Raw genomic sequence first — 9,950 nt, forward strand, 5'->3', positions numbered from 1 at the left:
TAAAAGACACCTGTCCACAACCTCAAACAGTCACACTCCAAACTCCACTATGGCCAAGACCAAAGAGCTGTCAAAGGACACCAGAAAGAAAATTGTAGACCTGCACCAGGCTGGGAAGACTGAATCTGCAATAGGTAAGCAGCTTGGTTTGAAGAAATCAACTGTGGGAGCAATTATTAGGAAATGGAAGACTTAGAAGACCACTGATAATCTCCCTCGATCTGAGGCTCCACGCAAGATCTCACCCCGTGGGGTGAAAATGATCACAAGAATGGTGAGCAAAAATCCCAGAACCACACGGGGGGACCTAGTGAATGACCTGCAGAGAGCTGGGACCAAAGTAACAAAGCCTACCATCAGTAACACACTACGCTGCCAGGGACTCAAATCCTGCAGTGCCAGACGTGTCCCCCTGCTTAAGCCAGTACATGTCCAGGCCCGTCTGAAGTTTGCTAGAGAGCATTTGGATGATCCAGAAGAAGATTGGGAGAATGTCATATGGTCAGATGAAACCAAAATATAACTTTTTGGTAAAAACTCAACTCGTCATGTTTGGAGGACAAAGAATGCTGAGTTGCATCCAAAGAACACCATACCTACTGTGAAGCATGGGGGTGGAAACATCATGCTTTGGGGCTGTTCTTCTGCAAAGGGACCAGGACGACTGATCCGTGTAAAGGAAAGAATGAATGGGGCCATGTATCGTGAGATTTTGAGTGAAAACCTCCTTCCATCAGCAAGGGCATTGAAGAGGAAACGTGGCTGGGTCTTTCAGCATGACAATGATCCCAAACACACCGCCTGGGCAACGAAGGAGTGGCTTCGTAAGAAGCATTTCAAGGTCCTGGAGTGGCCTAGCCAGTCTCCAGATCTCAACCCCATAGAAAATCTTTGGAGGGAGTTGAAAGTCCATGTTGCCCAGCAACAGCCCCAAAACATCACTGCTCTAGAGGAGATCTGCATGGAGGAATGGGCCAAAATACCAGCAACAGTGTGTGAAAACCTTGTGACTTACAGAAAACGTTTGACCTCTGTCATTGCCAACAAAGGGTATTTAACAAAGTATTGAGATAAACTTTTGTTATTGACCAAATACTTATTTTCCACTAAATTTAATATATTATTTAAAAATCCTACAATGTGATTTTCTGGATTTTTTTTCTCATTTTGTCTGTCATAATTGAAGTGTACCTATGATGAAAATTACAGGCCTCTCTCATCTTTTTAAGTGGGAGAACTTGCACAATTGGTGGCTGACTAAATACTTTTTTTGCCCCACTGTACATACCATACGAAATATAACATATCATACTAAATGGAGTTTCTCAGATTTACGTACAGAATAATACAAAATGCTCTGACACCATGTTGGAAAGACAACTATGCCCAAACTGCCAGGCGAGACAACGTGCTGGGTAGACTGTGATATGTTTGATTGATCATGTCACAGGCCCTGGAAAGAAGACCTGGCCATCTCTCATCTGAACTATGTCCATGTGATCTGAGGGTGGCAGTGGCTGCATTTAGTTACACACAGCTTTCTCTCAGAGAGATCTGAAAAAAAAAAGGTTCTGCTTCTATGGTGCAGCTACAGATCTGGATCAAAACCATGACAAAGACATTGTGTCCAATTCAGAGGTAGTAAGTGTGCACAACTTGAGTAAATCATGAATTGACGTCAAATGGAGAGTTGTCGGAACACCGCCACTGGAGTTGCTGCACACTGTTTACATGCTCCCAGTTATAAACCTGACTCAGACTCGCGGGGTCTGACAACTTGGATGGAGAATTACTGTTGATAATAGCGGACAATATTGCCACTCCTATTTGCCATATCTTACTACTAGAAAGTGTGTGTGCTCAGGCCTGGAAGGAAGCAAAAGTAATTCCGCTACCTAAGAATAGTATAGCCAACCAATCAGCCAGTAACCAACTCTGTTTGACCAGATACAATGCTATTTTATAGTAAACAAATTGACAACAGTCTTTCAGCACGCTTATATTGAAGGTCATTCAACAAGCACAGCACTTACACAAAATGACTGATGATTGGATGAGAGAAATTGATGATTAAAAGATTGTGGGGGTTGTTTTGTTAGACTTCAGTGCGGCTTTTGACATTATCGATCATAGTCTGCTGCTGGAAAAACATGTGTTACGGCTTTACACCCCCTGTTATATTGTAGATAAAGAGCTACCTTTCTAACTGAACACAAAGGGTGTTCTTTAATGGAAGCCTCTCCAACATAATCCAGGTAGAATCAGGAAATACCCAGGGCAGCTGTCTAGGCCCCTTAGTTTTTTCAATCTTTACTATCTTTACTTTACTTTAAGTGTTGCAGCCATTCAAAGCCAGTGTGTCTATGTATGCGGATGACTCAACACTACACACTTCAGCTATTTCAGCGACTGAAATGGCTGCAACACTTAGCAAAGAGCTGCAGTTAGTTTCAGAATGGGTGGCAAGGAATAAGTTAGTACTGAATATTTCAAAAACTTAAAGTATTGTCATTTAAATCATTCACTAAACCCTAAACCTCAACTATATCTTGTAATGAATAATGTGGAAATTGAGCAATTATCTAAACTGCATGGAGTAACCCTGGATTGTAAACTGTCATCGTCAAAAAATGTTTATACAACAGTAGCTAAGATGGGGAGAAGTCTGTCAATAAAAAAGTGCTGCTCTGCCTTCTTAACAACACTATCAACAAGGCAGGTCCTACAGGCCCTAGTTTTGTCGTACCTGGACTACTGTTCAGTCATGTGGTCAGGTGCCACAAAGAGGGACTTCAGAAAATTACATTTGGCTCAGAACAGGGCAGCACGGCTGGCCCTTAAATGTACATGGTGCACTAAATTGAATGATATGCATGTCAATCTCTAATGGCTCAAAGAGGAGGAGAGATTGAATTCCTCTCTACTTGTTTTTGTAAGAAGTGTTGACAAGCAATGAACTGAGCTCTCCTGTTTAAACTACGAGCACACAGCTCTCTTCACAATCCCTTAGTCCAGAACAGACTATGGGAGGCACACAGTACTATATAGAGCCATGATTACATGGAACTATATTCCACATCAGGTAACTGATGCAAGCAGTAGAATCAGATAAAAAAAAAACAGATAAAACTACACGTTATGGAACAGTGGGGACTGTGAAGAGACACACCAAGGTATAAACACACAAGGAAACGTTAGCACACACACTCTACACACACGTACAGTGCCTTCGGAAAGTATTCAGACTCCTTGACTTTTTCCACATTTTGTTACGTTACAGCCTTATTCTAAAATGGATTATACAAAAAAAGTCCTCAGCAGTCTACACACAATACAGTTTTTTTTAGAAATGTTTGCCTTATAAGTATTCAGACCCTTTGCGATGAGACTCATGTGCGTCCTGTTTACATTGATCATCCTTGAGATGTTTCTACAACTTGATTGGAGTCCACCTGTGTTATTTGGAATGTCACACCTGTCTATTTAAGGTCCTACAGTTGACAGTGCATGTCTAAGCAAAAACCAAGCAACGAGGTCGAAGGAATTGTCCGTTTAGCTCAGAGACAGGAATTTGTCGAGGCACAGATCTGGGGAAGCGTAACAAAACATTTCTGCAGCATTGAAGGTCCCCAAGAACACAGTGGCCTCCATCATTCTTAAATGGAAGAAGTTTGGAACCATCAAGACTCTTCCTAGAGCTGGGCACCCTTGCCAAACTGAGCAATTGGGGGAGAAGGGTCTTGGTCAGGGAGGTGGCCAACCCAATAGTCACTCTGACAGAGCTCTAGAGTTCTTCTGTGGAGATGGGAAAACCTTCAGGAAGGATAACCATCTCTGCAGACACCACCAATCAGGCCTTTATGGTAGAGTGGCCTGATGGAAGCCACTCTTCGGATAAAAGACACATGACAGCCCACTTTTGGTCTGAGAGTTTGCCAAAAGGCACCTAAAGACTCTCAGACCATGAAAAACAAGATTATCTGGTCTGATGAAACCAAGATTGAACTCTTTGGCCTGAATGCCAAGCGCCATGTCTGTAGGAAACCTGGCACCATCCCTACAGTGAAGCATGGTGGTGGCAGCATCATGCTGTGGGGATGTTTTTCAGAGGCAGGGACTGGGTGACTAGTCAGGATCGAGGCAAAGATGTACAGAGACAGATCCTTGATGAAAAACTGCTCCAGAGCGCTCAGGACCTCAGACTTGGGGGTGAAGGTTCACCTTCCAACAGGACAACGACCCTAAGCACACAGCCAAGACAACGCAGGAGTGGTTTTGGGACAAGTCTCTGAATTTCCTAGAGTGGACCAGCCAGAGCCCAGACTTGAACCCGATTGAACAACTCTGGAGAGACCTGAAAATAGCTGTGCAGCAAAGCTACCCATCCAACCTGACAGAGCTTGAGAGGATCTGCAGAGAAGAATGGGAGAAACTCCCCAAATACAGGTTGTGCCAAGCTTGTACCTTCTTGTGCCAAGAAGACTTGAGCCTGTAATCGCTGTCAAAGGTGCTTCAACAAGGTACTGAGTAAAGGGTCTGAATAATTATGTAAATGTAATACTCAAATAAGGTATATCTGTTTTCCGTTTTTTATTTTTTTTTAATTGCTTTGTCATTATGGGGTATTGTGTGTAGATTGAGGGGCAAAAACAATTTAATCAATTTTAGACTAAGGCTGTAACATCACAAAATGTGGAAAAAGTCAAGGGGTCTGAATACTTTACGAATGCACTGTATCTGCAGTATGATGATCATATTTTAGACTCTATATAATCTGCAAATCATAAATTAGATGTACATTTATTGAATTGTTTTGCTCAATCTGATTGGGTGGGTCTGGCTCCCCAGTGGGTGGACTGATTTAGCTTACTCAGAAATGAATGAGAGCGAGGAAGGAAGAAGGACACAGTCATAGGTAGAGTGATCAACAAAAAGATGGCTGAATTCTAAGAAAGAGAGATCCAATTTGGGTTGTCAAGGGTGGCAAACAGCTACAGTATAGAGACAGGAGCTGAAGGGTTAAAAAAAAAGGGAGAGCGTGTCTGTGTATGTCAGAGAGACTGAGTGGGTATGTGGTTGGTATGTGTCTGTGTATGTCAGAGAGACTGAGTGGGTATGTGGTTGGTATGTGTCTGTGTATGTCAGAGAGACTGAGTGGGTATGTGGTTGGTATGTGTCTGTGTATGTCAGAGAGACTGAGTGGGTATGTGGTTGGTATGCGTCTGTGTATGTCGGAGAGACTGAGTGGGTATGTGGTCTCTCTCTCTCTCTCTCGCTCTCTCTCGCTCTCTCTCGCTCTCTCTCTCTCTCTCGCTCTCTCGCTCTCTCTCTCTCTCTGAAGAACCTTTAATCTTTCCCCAGTTGTCTCAGCTATTGAAAAATAAGTTCAACTCATGGTGAGGCAGAGATTTGTCCATTCAAGGAAGAGTTTTGGTGACTAAGGCTGAAGTCTTGTCTAGAGCGACTAAAGCTGAAGTCTTGTCTATAGCCTCTTATGTGTTCTCTTGTCTTGACAGTCCGAAATCTATTTGCTCCCTATTAGATAAGATACGGTTTAACTATACAAGGAAAAATAAACCTCAATGTGAAAAAATTATGTTCCTACACTGTGTGAGGGTGAAGGGGGTGAATACTTACACAAGTCTCTGTAGTTTTGTGAAATGTTAGGCTTAACATAAGAATATGACCACCAAATAGGCCTGTTAATCAACACTTATCCATTAGCTAAAGAAAAGCTGTACTTGCCCGGGCACTAAAGAAACCATATTATCAATTCAATAGATATGCCCCCGCATAGACATTTCACAATTTCAGCACCATAGACAGTGATTGGTAGTCTACACTTTGTGGAGGGGGGAGAGGGGTGGAGGGCTCGAACTCCAACCTTGCGGGGGTCCAGAGTAACTGTGTTACACCAGTGTGTCTCTGGTGTCTGGTAATGGGACGTTTGTGTAACTCATTACTAGCGCAGATCAGCCTGGCACCTACTTGGCTTGCTGCTTGACACTTGGTCAGAACTCAGAGCACAAACAGATGCACCCTGTGCAGATGCACATACAGGACATCGTATACACACACAGACATAGAAACAGGTTCCTCTATCGCTTACTATGTATGTAGTCTTGCAGTATCTCATGCAATAAATTACAAACTGTGCCAGTTGTGTTTCGTGTGTGTGAAAGTGAGTGTGTTTAGTAGCTCTTGCCTGTGGTCTATGTGTGTGTGTGTGTGTGTCTCCCCAACAACCCGGAGTCATGTGACCAGCCCAGCCGCATCCCATGTCTCCCTAAGGCCAATGATAGCGAGATGAGATGGGAAGGGAGGTATGGAGGATGGGCAAACATACCGAGTGAGTGTGAAGGAGGGCGAGATTGTGGGAGGAGTAGAAGCTAGGGAGACATTTTGAGGGTTTCGAGGGAGGGAAGGGAAGGTGAGTGTCAAAGGGGCAGAAGAGTGTCTATTTCTTACATCACCCATGTAGCACTGGACAAAGAGGAGGGATGATGGGAGGAGGAAGTGCAGAGAGAGAGGGAGGAGAGAAAACGGTTGAATTGAGCTTTTGACTGACACACGATTACAGTAGGTAGTTAAAGAGCTATTCTACTGCAGTCCCACTTTATGGGCTGTCAGCGCGTTGGGCTTTTAAAGACGGATAGACGACTAGATTTGAAAGAGACAGACCGATAGATAGAGACAGAGAGAATTCAGAGAGGACAGGGATATACAAGAAGACATCAGTGAACATGGACAAGCGATCCCACTGGGGAAAAAACTGGTTGAATCAATGTTGTTTCAACGTTATTTCAACCTAAAAATTCAACGTGCCGACATTGAATCAATGTGGAAAACTGATTGGAATTTCAAAAAGTCATTAATGCAAGGGCATGTATTCTATCATTTTTTTTACCCAGTTTTTTTTTTACCTAAATCCAATGACATGGTGACATTTTTTGTTAATTTCACTTTTAAATTCAACCAAATGTAAATCAAAACTAGATGTTGACGTCTGTACCCAGTGGGATGTTTGTAGTCTATTCTTATTCAACCACGTGACTACAGAGCCAACTATAACCCTCTGATGTGTGATTAGTTAACAACATTTCCAGGGACACCAATGGATTACCATGTACTTAAACGATTCAGTCGGTGTGACCGACGAGGCCAGTTCTGTAGCATCCTGGAGAGTTTGTGTGTCTCTCCTGATCTCTAGTGGTCGGGGAAGGAAGGACAGGAGTATCTCCATTAAAATATAATCTGACTTCTAATTCTGCGTAACCCTCTCTGACTCCAGTTGGAGCGAAAGATGAGTGATGGTTCTTGACTAATCCAGCTAATTAGCTACTGTTTGATTGACACTTAAGATTTATTTGCAGGTGAGAACCAGGATCGAGTATGCTGACTTGCATTAGACTGTCCTTTGAGGACTGCTTGGCGGTAGTTTGTAAAGTTAGGTATGTGCAGTACGTTTCTAAATCCTGTTATGAGTTTTGGTTTTTAAGTATCTCAAGTTTCACCAGGGGTAACTGAGGATGGCTGGAGTTATTATTCTTTTAACACCCTGGCCTTCTCAGTGTGGCTTTGGTCTGTGTGTGTATGCGCATGTGTGCATGCATGTGTCGGGGCTAGGAGGAGAAGTCAGTCCCACTGCTCATACCACAGGGTCAGAAGGCACCGTTTACCCAGAAAACCCGGCTTATGGGTACTTCTTTTCCGAAAAAGTTGTCTTGAAGGCATAAGCAAAGTTACATAATATAATCCTGGGAAACAGGTCGTTGTGTGTTTATGTTTGTGTGTTAATGTGTGTGTGAGTGGCATGAGTGGCCAATTTAGTGTGTAGCCCGTCGGTCAGCGAGCAGCTCACAAAGCTGACATCACTAGCTACCTCTACATGGCAATAATCTCTCAACGAAATCAGATTCTGAGGTCATTCAGAATGAAGAACGTGTCATATCTGGACGTCACTGACACAGTCCAGTGACCATGAAAGGACATACCGGTACATACTAGTGACAAAGAAAAACAAGCCAGTGACACATAACGTCAGGCTTGAGAGACGGGCTGTGGGTTGAGGGGGCTAGTGTACAGGACATGTTAGGCATGTGTGTGTGTTTATATTCTGATAATTTGTCCACTCTTACGGATGTCTCTCCTTCTCTACCTTCACATTCTAGACAAGTCATCTACCTGATAAGTAATCTACAATGGCTATTAATGTCTTGTAGCTAGTGGCTAAGCTATGCTACACTATCTCCTATATGTAACCAGAAACTGAATTCTAATTATGTAGCAGTGGCTATGCTAAGCTATCTCATACGGTGTAGTCTGAACCTTTTATGCAATGTAACAGATACCTTTATTTTAGCACGACTAGCTAGCGCGGCTTAATTCTATTCCTCTTCATCTGAGGCTATTATTGTAGCCTTGTGTTCAGGCTGAGGTATGCTCCCAGTCCCTCCTCCCATGTTGTGAAGTCAGTCTATTACCGTGGGCTGACTGAGGGGATAGCTGATGGTGTATAGTGTTACAGGATGGTGTGCAGAATACAGATGATCTAGATTAAAATAACCATTGTGCATTGACTTTGTCTCTTGGTCTTGATGAGCAACCCTGGTGTAGTTTCTGGTTTAGTTGATGAGTAACCCTGGTTTAGTTTCCCTGGCACTTTTACCACATGCTAACATTTTAGCATTTGTGGCACAAATCCGATTGTAGTCACAAGACCGATATGACATTTTTCGCACATCATGTCTAAATCATCCAAAAGTATCTCAAATTGACAGTGAAGCTTAACAAAGTCACTTTTAGATCATGTGAATATGATACGCGAAAAATGCTAATACCCATCGCTTGACTTACAGTGGGATTTGTGCCACGAATGCTCAAACGTTAGCATGTGGAAACAATGCCAGGGAAACTAAACCAAAGCATTGATTACTGTCATACCTTGTCCATAGACTGCTTACAAACTGAGGAAATCAATACGTCATTTTGTAATTTGGGTGAACTATCACTTTAAGTAAAGAAGTTGGAAACCTACTTAACCCCTCTTGTCTCTTATTCATTTTTGTATTCACTCAGCAATTATACTATTCGTCTCATCATAGTCGCTAATTGAGAACTTTTAATGTCAACGTGAATTAGGCCTCGAGACTTGCGCTGAGATCAGTGGAAGGCAGGCTCTCCAGGAAAGATTTGACCCTGGAAATGACCGGTTGGCATTTGGAGAGGTTCAGAAATACTCCCGATGTGTTGTGTTTGTAACACAGGTTCAGAAGAGTTAATAGAGTCTTAGTGGCCTTGCATGCACTCCCACCTGTCACATGCATTCAACACACACACACACACTGTGAGAGCAACAACTCACACACCAACCAAGCCATTAAAGAATCAACTTCCTGTGTTCAAACCAACGGGGTTCAAATGGTCTGAACTGTCCCTCACTTTTTTCACTCTTCACTGCAGCGGCTGTTAGTATTTCTATTTTTTTGTATTTGGATGTTGGCTGATTTGTCTTTTAGACGTGGCTTGTGTTTCAAAAGAACATTCTCAGGATCGTGACATCTGACTGGAAGCTTTTGGAGCATCTCAGATGTCACACAGATATCCCATGCATCCCCCTCCGCACCCACCAGTGCTCAACCCCCAGCCTCTAGTGCCCATCACTAGCCACTCACCACTGTGAGGTCCTGACGTCAGATGCGGGCTGCACTGTATTTCGGAGGACACCCTCTCTGCCCCATTCTATTCATAAAACTCCACCTCTGTTGAGCTGTGTAGAAAAGAGGACATACTGGCACCTCTCTCTGTTCTCTGTCTCTCTTCACAGTCTCCTCTGACTGTATTTTTGTCTTTAGGAAATTATTTTAATTTCATTGTTCTTCATTAACAAGCTGGAACTGGACTTATTAGACGTTATTCCAATGTGAAGAGAGTTCAGTGGTCAAACGGTC

Source organism: Oncorhynchus clarkii, chromosome 4 (genome assembly GCF_045791955.1).
Source record: "Oncorhynchus clarkii lewisi isolate Uvic-CL-2024 chromosome 4, UVic_Ocla_1.0, whole genome shotgun sequence".
NCBI classification, from domain to species: domain Eukaryota; kingdom Metazoa; phylum Chordata; class Actinopteri; order Salmoniformes; family Salmonidae; genus Oncorhynchus; species Oncorhynchus clarkii.